This window comes from Leptonychotes weddellii, chromosome 11 (genome assembly GCF_054177405.1).
Source record: "Leptonychotes weddellii isolate Sample4059 chromosome 11, ASM5417740v2, whole genome shotgun sequence".
NCBI lineage: Eukaryota > Metazoa > Chordata > Mammalia > Carnivora > Phocidae > Leptonychotes > Leptonychotes weddellii.
Genome location: NC_138379.1, coordinates 54697201 through 54714097, shown reverse-complemented (window position 1 = coordinate 54714097; position 16897 = coordinate 54697201). Strand labels below are relative to the sequence as shown.

Genomic DNA, 16897 nt, shown 5'->3' with positions numbered 1-16897 from the left:
AGGACTCTGGGATCATGACCCGAGCCAAAGGTAGACGCCTAACACCTGAGCCACCCAGGCGCCCCGGGTATCGTTATTTCTAACACTTGGAGGTAAACAACCCTGTTACTTATAAGCACTGAGTGAGTCAGGCCCTTGACCAGTTTTGAGTATGTGTTCTCGTCATTTATCAAATGGGAATGCTGGTGTCTCCGCATGGTGGTTATAAGATGAACTAAAATACAGTCTCCAGCATGGTGTCTGCTACGTGCAAGCATCAGTAACTATTAGCGGGATCTGAAAACCCCAAGGTCAGAGAATACAATCCCCTCTTTAGCTGTGAATTTTTTTTCCATTTCATCTGGAGTCTGAGGAAGATCCAATTCAGTGGTTTCCAACTCTATCACTAATAACTTGTAGCTGAGTTTTAGGTCAGTTTGATATTATTTCTTCTTTTTCTTCTTTTTTTTTTGTTTAGTTTTTATTTCATAATCATAAACTTAACTCTGCAATGCAGCTGGACTTGGAGGGGAGTGAGGAAAATACAAAACCTATAGAAGTGCAGGAAGAGCACAAAGATATGGGATATTTCGAGCAGATGGGGGTGAGGGGTGCTCTCCTGAGCTACAGAAGGAATGGTCTGGTTGTTAAGATAAAACACAAGTCAAATATATCAGAGTTGTCCACAGTCAGTGATGGTGATCTTCTCGCTGGTCTTGCGGGTCCTGCACCCAAAGCGCTCCATGCCTTGCACAGTATTTGTACCCTCTTTCACTTTGCCCAAGACCACACACTTGCCACCCAATCGCTCAGCGTGTTGGCTGTGCAGATGAAAACCTGGGAGCCGGTTGTGCTGGGCCCAGCATTTGCCATGGACAAGATGCCAGGACCCGTATGCTTCAGGATGAAATTCTCATCATCAATTCTCTCCCCATAGATGGACTTTCCACCAGTGTCATTACGGCGCATGTAGTTGCCACCCTGTGCACAGAAATCCTGGAATAATCCCGTGAAAGCAGCAATCTTTGGAACCTAATCCTTTCTCAGTGCTCAGAGCACGAAAGTTGTCTGCTGTCTTTGCAACTTTGTCTGCAAACAGCTCTAAGGAGACATGGCCCAAGGGCTCGCCTACCAAGGCAGATGTTAAGGAACACAGTGGGGTTGACCATGGCTGGGCGGTGTGGGGGGCTCCTGGGTGGCGGGGTCTGCAAGGCTGCCATCAGTTCTTCTGAGTGAGATTTGTGTTTCCTTTTGGCTAAGGTAAAAGTTTTAGACATAGGAACAAATCGTGGACTTGCCTTGGAGAGCAGATTGGTCCTCCATCCTGGCTGATCTTCAGAATCACCTGGGGTGAGGGGAGGGCTTGAAAAATAGACCCAGCTCCACTGACACTTGCTGAGGTGACTGGGGCAGCTGGGCCAGGGTTGGAGCTCAGTTGGAGAACCGCTGCTCTGTGCTACATGCTTCTTACAGAGGCGGTGGAGGCCTGGTTGCCTATTCTATTACTTGCTTTTTCCTCAGCCTCTGTGAACGCCTTTCTGGTTTTCCTTTTCTTTTTTTTTTTGTATTCACATAGTTGACAAAAGGTTCAACTAAAGCACATAAAGGGCAGGGCTAATCTTGACACTGGCCAAAATTATAGGATCACGTTTGATGGGAGAGAGGAAAAAGGTCTTTTCTAAACATCTAAAAAGAATGTAAATATTTATACCCAGTGTGGCAGCGAGTGGAGAAAATCAGCCCTTTTTGGCCAATAGAAGTCTTTTGTGTTAAGGTTAAAAAAAAGCCTCTTTTATGAGGAAATCTGGAAATGTGAATTATAGCCCTAGCCCTGCCAAAATGGGCAGGTTGATTAAACCTCCCTGAATCTCAGTTTTTTCCTCTATGAAAAGAATACAGTGATGACATTACTTGTCCTGTTTACTTCCTGATGTGGTAGTCAAGAGCAGGGGAGTCAAAGCATTGGCCATGATTTACAGAACGCAAAGAACAGAACAGTGGAGAGAGTCACGAGCTCTGCATCTGCCCCCAGCTGCCTTGTGATCTTGCGCAAATTAATTTTCATTGTAGTCCCTTAGTTTCCCCAACTGCAAAGTGGGACCTTTAATGCCTAATGCTGACCTTGGTGGGACGTCAAGGGGACAAAGTAGAGGGTGTTTGTTAAAGTGTTTGAAAAAGCCGAAACCTTGCATTACACTACAGTAATGTTTAGTCTTTATTTCACAGATGATGAAACGGAGTTAGTGTGAGGTGACAATCTCTGAGCATTCAGGGACAGGCCTTGTGGGCTCAATGTCTCTGCCTCCTGCAGACATCCTCTATGCCCTGCTTAACAGCACTGGCTTCTCTTTACTCTCAGTGGCTAATCTTCCTGAGGTGAAGGCAGGCCCAGACCCATTCTTGGGGTGAGACCAGGAAGAATAAGGCCATTTATATCTCTGCTCAGATGACCGGAAAATCCTTTTATCCCGCTTCACCCAAAAGCATCTCAGAGAGAAACTTGGGGAATCCAAAGGCTTAAAGTGCCATCTAGTGGCGACACTGGTGAATGACTCTATATTTTGTCGGTAGCTTCAACGGCATGGGGGTACCAGGAACAGATTTATTTTCTTCCTCTCTTAAATTTGTCTACCCTGGCAACCACCAAATGGAAACTGCTGTAATTCTCCACCTTCTCTGCTTGTAGACCAGACTGCAGAGAGGTACTGGATGCACACTGGGAAGCTCTGCCGGCCTGAACTGCTCCAAAGTTATGCTTTCCGCTCTTAGGTCCGGGCTTGCTGTCAGATGCGTCCATGTGACCAAGTTTTAGGTGGTGGAATGTGAACGGAAGCAATGTGCTTCACTTGTAGGTCGGGCTCATAAAACTTCCCACATGGGATCCTCCATGCTTTTTCTCCTTCTGCGGTCTGATGCCGATGGGCACGGCAGTCTGGGAATTCGTGCCTAACTGTGTGGCATTGCTTAGTGAAGTCAGTCGCTCAACCCACTGGGCTTCACCTCTGCCCACCTGCCACTGGGCTATCACTGTGGTTCTACTGACAGGTAGTGTGGGAGACTGCACCCTGTCCCCGGGCATCTCCGCTGTGACTGTTAGGAAAACCCTGCGGTGCAATGCTACGGTCTGTGTCATAGTCACTACCGTGACCATTTCTCCTAGTCTTGGGTCTAAGAAAACCAAGGATTTTCATTCACACCATAATCTTTTAAAATTCCCAAGAAACTGACTTCAATTTTTTAAAAAGGATTTTATTTATTTATTTGAGAGAGAGAGAGCATGAGCTGGTGCAGGGGTGGTGGCAGGGAGGAAAGAGAGGGAGAAGCAGACTCCCCGCTGAACAGGGAGCCCGCCGTGGGGACCCAGGGCCCTGGGATCATGGTCTGAGCCGAAGGCAGATAGTTAACCGACTGAGCCCCCCGACTTCAGTTTTTATTCTGCATAGGCTTGTCCAGCAGGGTCAGTTCAGGTGTTGCCACAAAGACTTAGGGCAACCATTCCGCAGCAGAATCTTCTTATCAAGCCGTGTGCAGACGTACCTGCTCTACCTGCCCCACCACTTGCTAGTTCTTACCATTTGAGCAAGCTACTTAACGTCTCTGCTTTGGTCCTCCCTTCCATAAAATATAGATAATAATAGTAAGATCTACCTCATAGTGTTATCATGTGTTATTATGAGGAATGAATGAGAGAATATGCTCAGAAGGTGCTTGGCACACTGGAGGTGATAATGCCTAATAATTTAAGCAGAAGCTCCATTTTCTAGCAGCAGGGGAATCCCTTCCTCATCACAGTAATTCCTGGCCTGACCAGCTAGTCTTCTACAGAACAGGCAGTTACAAGCCAGGGAAGAGGAAAGGAAAAAGGAAGCATTCCAAGCTTGAGCCTTTTCACTCAATAACTGTTTACTGAGTGACTTCTCTGTTTGCCAGGCTCTGTGCTGAATAGCGGGGATGAAATGGTGAGTGAAATGGGCAGGGTCAGTTCATCCCTGGAGATTATAGTCTAGTGGGGACACTTTTTTTTTTTTTAAAGATTTTAAGTAATCTCTACACCCAATGTGGGGCTTGAACTTACAACCCTGAGATCAAGAGTCACATGCTCTACTGAGTGAGCCAGACAGGTGCCCTGGGACACATAGTTTAATTAATTAATTACATAATAAATAAATCGGAAGGGACTCTGATAAATGATATGAAGGTAGGGTACATGTGCGAATGTGCAAAAGGAACATCAACATGGACTAGTCTGAGAAAGTTGTCTGCTGCCTGGGAGATGCCCAGCTCATCAGAAGTCAGTTTGCTTGAGGGTCTGAGGAGGCCTAAAAAGGACCTTGCCTTGAGGGGGAAAGTTCTGGATAAAGGAGATCCCACCGGGAGTTCTTGGTGGCTGATTGGGAGAGGAAGTTTGAGTACGTGTGGTGTCTGCTATTTCAGTTTTTTTCCTCATTCAGTCCCCATTGGTTCTGGGTCTGAGTTTTTGGAAAGTGGAGAAGAGCGGTGGGAAGAGGAGAGAGACTGTGGCTTGGCTTTGCTCGAGAGCACAGGTTAGACATGTCTCAGGAGTTCTTAGAGAGATTCTGAAATTATTTTGCAGAAGTTGAGGTTCGCATACACAAGTAGAGGCAGGAAAGAGTAGAATTTGGATTTTGACCATTACTATGACCCCAACCTCATTCACAGGTAGAGTTTGAAGTTTTCGGCAATATGGGACCCATACACATTTCAAGTATATTCTTTCATTGCCTGGAGCAGTTTAGACTCTGGGTTATCCCAAAATATACCAGGTGCTGGGTTGGCATTAACTTTATGTAACACAGCTTGTGCTTGGCTCACAATTTGGAAGGGGATACACAGAACTCCAGTGCAAGGCTGACCTTGAACAAGAATTTTGTGGGAAGGTCCAGGTCCTCAGTGACTTCACAGTTTTGCAACCCTGGGAGGAGGAATTGAGATCTATATTATCAGTGTGGTTTAATCATGGCAGGAAAGACTCAATGAAAATTACTCTTATATGCTTGAACCCTAAGAAATGAATAACTGCAGCCATCTGCCCATTAAAAAGGAAGGCAGAGGACACTTGGCTTGTCTTTTTTTTTTGCCCTGAGATAGTGATCTCCATGTTGTTTTGACAGAAACAATTCCATTCTGGAATCTACTTCAATGAGTTTTAATCCTCTAATTAAATCACTCTTTGGATTATCCAAATACATGTTCTGGGATCAAATATTTTACAAGATTTTCCTTTAATGAATCCCAGTGGGGTCTAGTGGAAGCCTAATTAGTTCTCTTAATTGGTGTGTTCTATACGAGGAGGCTCAAGCCAACTGCTGATACTAGGATGCTCACTCCGCTAAGAGCTTCAGCCCCTGGTTTTTGGCAGTTATCACTTACCCAGACAGATGGTGGCTGGGCCCATCATCCCAATGACTTGTGTACCCAGACGAGGAGGACAAATGTTTGCTCCACTCAAGAATATTAATTATCTCTCCAGAAAGTGGCTTTATGAATTAAATAAGGTTTGCTTCCAATTTTTGTAGCCACTATGACATAACTCTGGGTCAGGTAGGCAAAGCTTACTTGCATAAGAGTGTGATATCCATGGAATACCTTAGGCTGCCTCTGATACTAGGATTTATAGCCTGTTCTTTGTCTCGGGCCCGGTTCCTATACCAGCCCCACATCAAGTCCCCTTTGACCTCCACTACAGGGGTAACATGGGGTCATGGAAAGACTATGGGTTTTGAAGCAGCACTTAAATTTGTACCCCATTTCCACTTAAAGGTAGCTTTGCGATGTCGCACAAATTCCTTAATTTTTTGAATCTCACTCTCCTGAGCTATACAAATATACTCAGCAGTGTTATTGTGAGGATAAAATCTGATAAACAATAAGTATTATGCAGAAAATATCATTTCTTCATCTGTGCTCTTCAAAGTACATGACTTATATCTCTACCTAGCATTTACTGCATTCTCTCTTGTATTGCAGGTAGTTTTAAAATTAGCATGTGCAGGCTAGGCATGTAATAGCATGAAATGCACCCAGGCATGTAATGGTTCAACACAGTAGAAGTTTATTTCTTGCTCTTTCTCTTGCTCCAGAGGCCCATGGAAGGGGATCTGTTCTATGTAATAGAAGAAGATGTGGCTGGGAAAATTTGGATAATAAGGCACATAAAGATTAAGACATTAAGCAAATACCAGATTAAGGGTGTTATTTTCCCACTCAAGTCTTTTCTTTTAGCTAGTCTCAAGGTAGCTATCCTCATCATGAAAGGGAGAGAGAAGCATAGGGACTAGCTAGAAAAGAAATAAAACTTCAGAGCTGTGTCTGGGAAAGAAATTAGATTGTGGTAATTGACACATAAAATTGACTCAAAGCAAATTACATTCAGTCCAGTTGTGTATATACCTGTCTCTTGCTAGAATGCAGGTTCTTTAAGAGCAGCAATGTTGCTTAATATTCTCTGCATCTCCTTTTACAGTACCTGGCAATTTACAAATGCTGAATTGAATTGAAGCTCATGGATCCTTTGAGTGAGGGGTATATTAGAGACTTAAATGCCAGCATTTGGACACTGCCAGGAGGGAGGGGTGGCTATAAGCACCTCGAGGCTAGTGATAAGAAATGGGTCAAGGTAGAATCCCAGAGCAACCAAGGAGGATATGATGTTTATTAAATGCGGCCCCAGAAAATATTTTGCTCATTATAGATTCACAAAACCTTTAAAGAGAGCGGGTAATATTCAATGGCAGGTGTTTTGTTCCTTTTATTGACTTGAAAACTTTGGTTCTATAGTTTTGGATATAAAGGGAGAAAATATGGAGTTTCTGGGATAGGGGATGAGGTGAGGACAGCTGTTGGGGTGAGGTAAGGGGCAAAGGAAGGAGGAGGAAGAAGTTGAGACAAGAGAGACTGGAAGCAGGTGAGCTGAGCGGTCCTTGAGGCTCCGTGGTGAAGGGCCTCAAGGCAGTGATGAGAGGATGCTGACCATTCCACTGGAGGCTGCTTCCGTGCTGTGCTGTGTAACTCCCCTCCCCCCCGCCCCAAATCTCCAGCTAAGGCAAGCAGCCTACGTATGCACAAGTGAGGGGAGGCATCCTTGTGAACTCAGAGAAGAGGAAAGCTTCTATTCTGGCAAAAGTGGTGTAAACTAGAGAGAAGTGTGGAGAAGCAGGCGCCTAGAAGGGGAAGTAGTGGAGACTAGGAGCTGAAAGCCCCACTTCTCTCCCCAGGGCTCAAGGGCTTTGCGCTTCTGCAGTATGCGGCACTGAGCTCATTGTACCTTGAGCCCCACAAGCTGGTGGCCCCAGCTGGTGTCTCTTCCTTTGCAGAGAAAGTGTTCAGAATTTGAACGTCTGAGCAAGAGCTTCCAGGGACAGTACTCATTCCTTCTGTGTCCCAGAAGGCAAAGGGGCAGTCTTAATTACTAAGGGAGCTGTGGTCCCTAAACACCTCTGTGGGTCCTACCCTAGTTGGGTCAAACTACCTATGAGTGTTACAGCCTCCTGTCACCACGACTAGAGGTAGGTCAGAAGACCCTCTGTGCCTGCAGCTGAGCAGGGCGGGGAAAATAAGGATTCATCATCTGTTTCATTCTAATTAGGTGTCAGGATCTATTCTAGGCATCCTAGCATAGTTAATCCTTACAGAAACTTTACAAAGAGGTATTATTATCCCCAATTCATCTATGAGCAAACTGGGCTCAGAGAGTTTAAGTGGCTTGTCCAAAAGCACATGGCCGACAGAAGGCAGACTTAAACTCATATTCAGGCTATTATTTATTGTGCATATGCCTGTTCATACTATACATGTATTTTAGATACACAATGTGTTACATATAATATATACATAAAACATTGTTCTAAGTGCTGAGGTTCCAATGGACAGCAAGGCACCATCCCTGCCTTTACAGAGCTCACAGTGCAGCTGGGAACACAGGCAAGGGAAATAGGAGTTAAAGATATAGAAACCAAGGAGGTGGGTGCTGGGTTACTGCAGGTTTCCAGGCAGGTTTAAAGGAAAGCCAAAGGGGTCTGAAATTAATGGAAAGAACAAGAAAGTAGCTCAAGTGAAGAATCTTGGGATGGAAGTTTCATTTTTTCAATCTTCATTTTTTTCATTTAAGAATAAGGAAAATAGTGACCACCTCACCATCCTGTTGTGAGAACCCCATTTAATCTGAAAATATACTTGAAAAAGCTCTTCCAGTCATTCATTCTTTACTCATGCAACTTAGGCATTTTTGATGCCTATAACGTTCTAGGACTATGCTTGGTGCTGGGAACACTCTGGGAACAAAGCAGATGTGGTCCCACCCTGCCCTCTTGCAGCTGTCAGCATATGGGAGGCACACACATTTATCCAATGATCACAGAAATATTTAAACTCTAACAAATGCTCTGCCTGTTATTTAAAACTGGAAAGACAAAACAAATAAGCAAAGGGGAAAAACAAGTAAGATAGAGAGGGAGACAAACCAAGAAACAGACTGTTAGCTATAGAGAACAAACTGATGGTTACCAGAGGGGAGGGGGTGGGGGATGGGTGAAACAGGTGATGGGGATTAAGGAGGGCACTTGTGATGAGCACTGGGTGATGTCTGGAAGTGTTGAATTACTATATTGTACACCTGAAACTAATATAACACTATATTAGCTAACTGGAATTAAAATATTAAATTAAAATAAAATGAAACTTACGAGAATAAAAAAACTGAAAAGAAAGATGAATGGCTGAATGTCAGATATTATGAAAAACTAGTGTGAGAGGGAATTAACTGAACACAAGTGTTTGGATCCTATTGAGTCTGGGACCTATTCAATCCTGTTGAAAGCAGGGAGCTTCTCTTTCCGCTACACAAACCCAGCCTGCACATGTTTAGTCAAATGGTGTTGTGGATGGAACTCACTTTTGAAGTCAGGTAGATCGGAATTCACATTCTGGTTCTGCTCTTTACTAGCGGGGTCACACTGAATAAGTTACTTAGCCTCTCTGTGCCTCAGCTTCAAATGATTGAGGGGGGTGGATGATGATGATGAAGATGATGAAAATGAGAACTAACATTCATTGAGTTCCCACTGTGTGCTTGGCAAGGTCCTGAGTGTATGAATTCATCTAACAAGATTGTTGTGAGGATTAAATGAAATAGCATATTTAAAGTATGTAGCACGGTTTGTCGACAAAGCAGGAATCTAAACACAGTAGCCAATAACTGTGGTGTAACAAGGGTGGGGCAGTTGAAGGGTCTGCTGCCGGTGTGAGCAATAAGGGGGTGCATTGTCCGTGGAGAATTTATAAACAGTAATAAAGCTGTCTGGAAATTGGTTTGCTTTTTATTGTCACCATAAACTAGCAATTCTAAACAATGTCAGTTACAAAATACTTGTCCTGAAAAAACAAAAACCAACCAACCAACCAACCACTGTGGGTACTGTGGAGTTTGAATAATTTCTTTTTTTTTTTTAAGATTTTATTTATTTATTCATGAGAGATAGAGAGAGAGAGGCAGAGGCAGAGGGAGAAGCAGGCTCCCCGCGGAGCAGGGGACTCGATCCCAGGACCCTGGAATCATGACCTGAGCTGAAGGCAGGCGCTTAACCGACTGAGCCACCCAGGCGTCCCGGAGTTTGAATAATTTCAACATGCACACATATATATGCATCATCTAGTACATTTTTGTTACTTATCTTTTATTAAAAATTGTAATTTACGTGGAAATTAATTTGGAGAACTTCCAGTTATTCCATGAGCCCCTGACACACGTGGACTCAGCTGCACGGGGGGGTTTGGAAAGGAAATTTGAAACCATGTGAAATTGTTTTAGCCCATTTTGGGCATGTATTTCTGCCTTTAAGCAGTAGATTCAAAATAAAAATGGATAACACCGTGATTGAAAGATGAAGAAACAGAGCTTGAGTTACTCCAGTTCCTTCCTTCTCTGTGCCAATCAATCATTCTTGGAACAATGTGCAGTTCAGTCTCTTGGTAGCATTTCGTTACATGTTTACAACCCTCTCTTTTAAAGTAGCTAACATAAATATGAAATGTCAACCCATACTTGCTCCCTTTTCTACTTTATTTCAGTTTTTATTTGAATGGCATGCATAGATATACATAGTGCTGAAAAAGAACATTTTTAGCGCTTGCATTCCTTGTTTTATCATCCTGATTATTTGTTTTATTTCATGATTATTACCGAAATTAAATTTATTTTATGGAGGAAGGAGACGTTAAAAAATGATCCCTACCAGATGTCAGATATGCTGGGTATGGACCATGAGTGTTACTTTCTTCACTATTCTTATTTCTGAGGTAGATTAGAAGCTTCATTGTTTTTGCTCACATAAGCTTGTCGATAAAATACTATTGCTCCGACCTCGCTGCTTCAGTTTTGCCTTGGAAGGAGGTTGAGGTGGGGGTGAGTGATGACTCATTGACTTTTCTGTGACCACCGAAGAAATTCCTGAAATGCAGGCAATTAGCGGTCATTTATATTGAAAGTTCAATCACAGGAATGGAGGGATGTGATGAAAATACATGAACGCCTGTAAACCTCTCACCTGAGGCAGAGAAAGAGCGAGGCTGTTCACTGGATTGAAGAGCTGGAGTGACAGGGGAGAAATTCTCAGGCACGCTTGGGTCTCGGTAGCACCTGAAACTGCCCCCTAGACACTCTTTCTGTGGGAGGTGATCTGGGTAAGGGAGCGGGCACGGCCTCTTCCATATTCACTGTGACGTAACCATCTTTACTGGTGATGGTGGTGGGCTGGGCTGTGCAGTCCATCGTGCAAGTTTCCACTGAACAGCCACGGTTGTGCCTGGGCCACATTCTCTCCTAGATTTTATTGAGTGCCTGTGATGTACAGGTACTGTGCTAGGAAGAATTTTCACATACACTCTTTTAAGAACTTGTGAAGCACTGTTAAGAGATGGCAATATGTGAAGTAAAGAAGCTGGGCTTTGTTGTTACACCAACAAACCTAGGTTCAAATACGAGCCCTGCCCGTTCCCAGCTCCGTGACACTGGGCAAGTTGCTTAACCTCTCTGAGCCAGCACTTTCTCATCAGTAAAATGGGAATAAATAATAACAGCCTCCCTGTGTCATTGAGACAAGTGAGGGCAACAGGCTAAGTAAAGCCCAAGCATAGCATCTGACACATAGTAGGCCATAAAATGGGGACTGTTTTTACTCCTGTTGCAAACAGAGAATACCTAGAGAGGTGAGTGACTTATTTAGACTGTAGCAAACCAGCCACTCTTACGACTTTGCATGTTTATTTCTTACTAGGGTGCACTCTGTTATGGGTTTCCTCCAGGGGTTGGTGAATCCGCGCTTCTTTTGTTAAGAGGGGTCTCTCCCCAATGTTGGTGCCAATAGAGGTGATGGAATCACATACAGACATAACAGCCCTGGGAGAACCATGTGGTTAGAGCAAGAAGAGAGTACTTCCCAGAAGCTGAGGTACCCCAGATGTGGAAGGTGTGCAGGTGCTGGATAGACAGGAACAATGGGTGTCCACTCAGTGATGTTCTGCATTTTGTTAACCATTCAAAGCTACTAGAGACAACATGCATGCCCTTAGAACGCCTGGCTTTCTCCTCTTGCTAGGTCATATGTAGTCTATACAATATTGGGATTTGTGAGGCTGGTGCTGAGTGAAGATGCTTCAGTGCCCTAATACTGAAACGCATGATGGAAGAATTGAGGAGCTCACATTTAGAAAACTGGTGGGGAATTCCCAGGACCTGCATCTCTGAATTAGGGGTCAGAGTATCGGTGGCATCTGATACCTCCCCAGGAATGCCTTTAATTGCTTTGGTTAAGGAAAGGGACTAAAGGGCGCCTGGGTGGCTCAGTTGGTTAAGCGACTGCCTTCGGCTCAGGTCATGATCCTGGAGTCCCTGGATCGAGTCCCGCATCGGGCTCCCTGCTCGGCGGGGAGCCTGCTTCTCCCTCTGACCCTCCCCCCTCTCATGTGCTCCCTCTCTCTCATTCTCTCTGTCTCAAATAAATAAATAAAATCTTCAAAAAAAAAAAAAAAGGAAAGGGACTAAAGCCAAGAAGGGTAATAAGATGCTGTCACAGGGAAAGTCCTTTTTTTTCACTTCTAACTTAAAAAAAAAATTTCAAAATGTACTCTTTGAATCCATGTAGGAAATATTCATCCCCTTTCCCCATGATTGGCAGGTCACAGGACATTGATAAAGTATCAGTGTGGCCCTGATGTTCTATTTCTTTTGGTTACTTCAGGACCCCAGAGAGGGTTTTGGTACTATGAACTAGTTCACCAGTTTTATTTGTAGTCTCGCCTGCCTATAACCAGCTACGGAGTCAGGAGCTGAATTTAGACTAGTTTAAGCTCCAGATCAGAGAAATAGAGAATTTGGTCTTGTGTCTAATTCATTCCTTAATACACACAGGCTTAGTAAATGCTTCTTAAATAGATGAATAAACAGAGATACTTCCACATTTCAGAGGCAGTGCTGTGGGAATAGATTCTGTGATGGAGTGTAGTGTGCAGGATGGTTATTAAGGTGTGACCTCCAGATAGACACCTATGGAAGAGAGGGATAAGGAAGCATGACTAGGGACAGGGGGAAACTCTTTGAAATGCAGATCCAGTGACAGCCTCAGCCAACCCCTGGGGGAGCTCTGGAGCGAGAATGACTCTTCAGAGGTATCTTTAGTTGGACCAGGATCACCAGTCTTTACATCACTGCATCCATCAGTCATTGTATGTGAGTCTCCCTAGGAAGGATGTGACCTTGGGGAAGGCAACTCTCTGCAGCAGAGGTAATTCCTGGAGCTGACACGAAAAGGCTGTCAGAGTACTTAGCTAAGAGTACTTAGTTTTCCATCAAGAAGCAGCTGTAGCACAGGGGTTCAGCCCATGGTTCTCAAGAGGTCACATGCCTGGATCTATATCTGACCCTTTCTACTACTTTCCAGCTGTGCGAATTTAAGCAAATGACAATCACTTGGCTAGAACTATAATTATAGTTCCTCCATCATAAGGCTTCTGTGAGGATTAACTGAGAGCTAATTCATGTAAAGGGTTAAGTACCTGGCATATGACAGGGCTAACTATTATTTTTAATATTTTCTATTAGTTCCCAAATGTTCTTTTTTTTTTTTTTTTAAGATTTTAGTTTTAAGCAATCTCTATACCCAGCGTGGGGCTCATATTCATGATCCCGAGATCAAGAGTCACATGCTCCACCAACTGAGCCAGCCAGGCGCCCCTAGTTCCCCAATGTTCTTGAGCATCTATATTTTGCCAGGTCCTATGCTAGTTGCCTGGGAAGCAAAGATGAGCACAGAACCCTCTGAGACAGGTGCACATATCAGGCAATGAAAATGAGGTGTGAAGTCCAGGATTGAGTTTATGGGAGCAGGAGGAGAGGCACCAAACTCATTCTTGATGGGGAAGGGACATCAGGGAGGAGTTTGGGGAAAGCTGCCAGACTGGGGTACTTCTTCTTGAATGGTCATTAAAAGATGAGTAAGAGTTCTACAAGTGGGGGTGGAAATGGATGGCTGGGCAAGAGGGGACAGAAGGGAAACTCATGAGAGAAATTTGTGAGCAGGGAATAACTGTTGAGTGCTGCCGAAGGACCAAGCTTGAGTATGAAGTGCCTCACAGACTTTGTCATGACTGGTGACAGTCTTTGGAGGTTTTAAGTAGGACAGTGCATCCAGTGAGCAGGCCCAGCACTCAGAGCAGATTCAGTGTTAATGGATGAGTGAGTAAAGGCTGAGTAGGATTTTAGCAAACCAGTGTAGGGAGTATCAATGGGATGAAGCTCAAGGTGGATGATGGCATCGGTCCAAGTCTAGAGACTCATTGTAAACAACAAATATATGTGTCTATATTGTGAAGGCAATGCATGCTTATTATAAAAATAGTTGAGTAGTACAGAAGGCTATATATTAAAAGGTAAAACTTCTCCTCCCATTTCTTCAGTCTCCTAATCCTGACTCCTGGAGGTAACTAATGTTAAGAATTTTCTTGGATTTCTTTCCAAGTGTGGGCAGACCCACCTGCAGAGAAAAAGGAGGTGTGGTGCTGAGATGCTGGACCCTGGAGCCAGCCAACTCTAAGTCCTTGTTAGCTTCTTGGGCTCACTGCAGTTACATGACCTCCCTGGGCCTCAGTTTTCCTATGTGTAAATGGACACCTACACTATAGGGTCAGTATGAGTAGTAAATGAGTTAGTATGTGCAAGACACTTAGAGTACCTGGCTTAGAGTGTTATTTTTATAGAAAATCTTTTTTTTAAAGATTTTATTTATTTATTTGACAGAGAGAGGGAGAGGCACAAGCAGGCAGAGCAGTAGACGGAAGCAGAGGGAGAAGTAGACTCCCCCCCAAAGCAGGGAGCCCAATGTGGGACTCGATCCCAGGACCCTGGGATCATGACCTGAGCTGAAGGTAGACACTTAACCGACTGAGTCACCCAGGCGCCCCTTTGTAGAGAATCTCTTAAAAATGATAGAGGATATCATAAAAATGTTTTGCAGTATGGCTTTTTCTCAGTTACTAGAGAATCTTGCACACCTTTTCATATCAGTAAACATAAATCTACCGCATTGCTCTTAATGCTGTGTAGCACTGTATGGTATGGATATACTCTAGTTTATTTAACCACTCTTATATTTATGGACCTTCAGGTTGTTCCCAGTTTTCTGCTACGAAGGCGATCATTGTGTCCTTGTTCAAGTAGTTCTGTAAGGCAAATTCCTACGAATCACATTTCTGGTATAAGGGAGAGCCCCGCCATCCATTAACTATTCTTTTTCGGTGAAAGTAGCTGGCAACTGCTCTCCCCCTCGAGCACATCTTGAGGGACGACATCTTTCATCTGCAGCTGTCCACCAGGCTGCGTCCCTGCCTTGAATAAACGGTTTAATGGAGCCAGTGGGAAACTCTGGGGAGGAGTTAGGCCAATGGATGTAAGAAGTCCCTCTGGGAGGCAGGGGGTTCTACTCCTCTTTCTTTTCCTTCCTGTTCTCAGCTTCTGCCTGAGATTCAGAGTTAGGGAGAGCTTTGGGGGGTAGATTTGGGCGATCCTAGCGATGTGGAAGAGTGATGAGTGCGCAGGAACCGGCTCTCCGGGGGCTCCCTTGCTTTCTGGGGACGTGGCTCTGACTGAACAGAGGAGCCCGTAGCCCCTGCATGGAGCCCTGTGGTCTGGCTGTAACCCAGGCACTCAGAGACTCTCAAAGACCTCTGATATCCAGAAGAGGGTCCAACACCAGCCGCTCTGGCAGAGGCCAGCTCTGTCACAGCGCTCAGGCGCGGCCTACTCCCAAACATTCTGGGGCACGTTTCCACAGGGGCAGAGCACCACCCCTCTCAGCCCGGGAAGGACAGAGGCCGGACCTCACCTCCACACTGGGAGGCACCCTCCAGCCCCGTGGAAGGGGAATGCAGCCCTCCCCCCATATCTGTAGCCTCGCTTCCCGCGGTTCCAGTTGCTCCTGCTTAACCATGGTCTGGAAGCAGACGATCCTCCTCCTGACGAAGCGTCAGAATACGTTGTACGTACGAGTACGTCACAATGCCTGCGTCATTCCTTCCCCGTCATCTCATCACGCAGGCATCTTCTCCCACGGTATCGCAAGAAGAAGGGCAAGTCCGGCACAGTAAGGTATTTTGAGAGGGAGAGTATATACAGTAGATTGTTATAATTGTTCTATTTTCTGTTTATTATTAGCTATTGTTGTTAACCTCTTACCGTGTCTATAAATTAAACTTTATCATATGTAGTGTTAACTTTAAACAAGGCGAAGAGCAACTTCGTTTAAGTAAAAGCATGAGTTTACTCAGGAAAAGCAGAGGAGCTGCAATTAGGGACAAGCAGACTGTGGTGAATTGTAGGCGAGTCTGCAGAAACAAAGGGAAGGTCAGCTTTGATTAGGCTTTAGGAGGAAATTGGGGAGGGTCGTTCTGAACAGAAGTTCACTGAAGAAGGACAAGAGTTTGAGGCTGTGGCCGTCTCAGTGGCTGCAGGCGGTGGTTCGTGCGTTCTTACTGGGGCGGGGTGGGCTCTTCCTTTATTTAAAGGCAGGAGATAAATTCCTATGTGAAATGTGCCCTCCCTTGTTGAAATAGTATCTTCATTCTTCCTGCTGGTTCTGTAGGCTGTGGGACTGCTGTGTACATGACAGCTCCCCCTTCAGGGTTTACGACTCCATTTTAAATGAGGTTTCCTTTTATTTTCACAGTATTTATGTATAGGAAAAAAACATAGTATATACAGAGTTTGGTACTACCTGTGGTTTCAGGCATCCACTGCGGGTCTTGGAATATCCCCCCCATAATAAAGGGGGACTTAGGTAGTTGTGTGCAGAAAACCTTGAGGGCCCCAGTGTGATGGGGAGCCTGCTCTTCTGAGGTGGCCCTGGGAGGTGGGCATCTCCCACTCTCGAAGAATCCCAGTGACAAAGGCAGGGACCACAAGGGAGATACATGCAGTGGGCAAGAATTGTCTGAGGAATACTCCGGAGCTAGCTGCCCACAGTGATTCAGAGCTGTGGGGAATGAGAAGCACCTTTAGGAGCAGACATTTAATTTTCAAAATCTCTTTTTGCTGGAAGATATGAGCAGGGCTGACAGCCACCCTTTAATTCTGAGAAGCCCTTGTACTTCCTGGGGTAGCCCCTCAGGAAGGACATTCTGGACCTGCACAAGAGAGCATGTGTGTATAAAAACAAAAAACAATGCTAGTATTTGCACCTTGAATTGGGAAGTAGATTTTCCGAAATTGTTCTTCTAAAAATTTGGACTAGTTTATACTTCCATAGTGTATGAAAGTGCCTATTTTCTCTCATCTTAAGCTTTACTTATTTTGCCAACGGATCGAGATATAAAGTGGCATCCCCATGTTGATTTAATTTGTATTTTCTTGATT

General features: G+C 44.6%; 1 pseudogene; it reads right to left on the bottom strand.

Moving 5' to 3' along the window:
- Positions 1-489: 489 nt before the first annotated feature.
- Positions 490-1148, bottom strand: LOC102732472 (peptidyl-prolyl cis-trans isomerase A pseudogene; annotated as a pseudogene).
- Positions 1149-16897: the final 15749 nt, after the last annotated feature.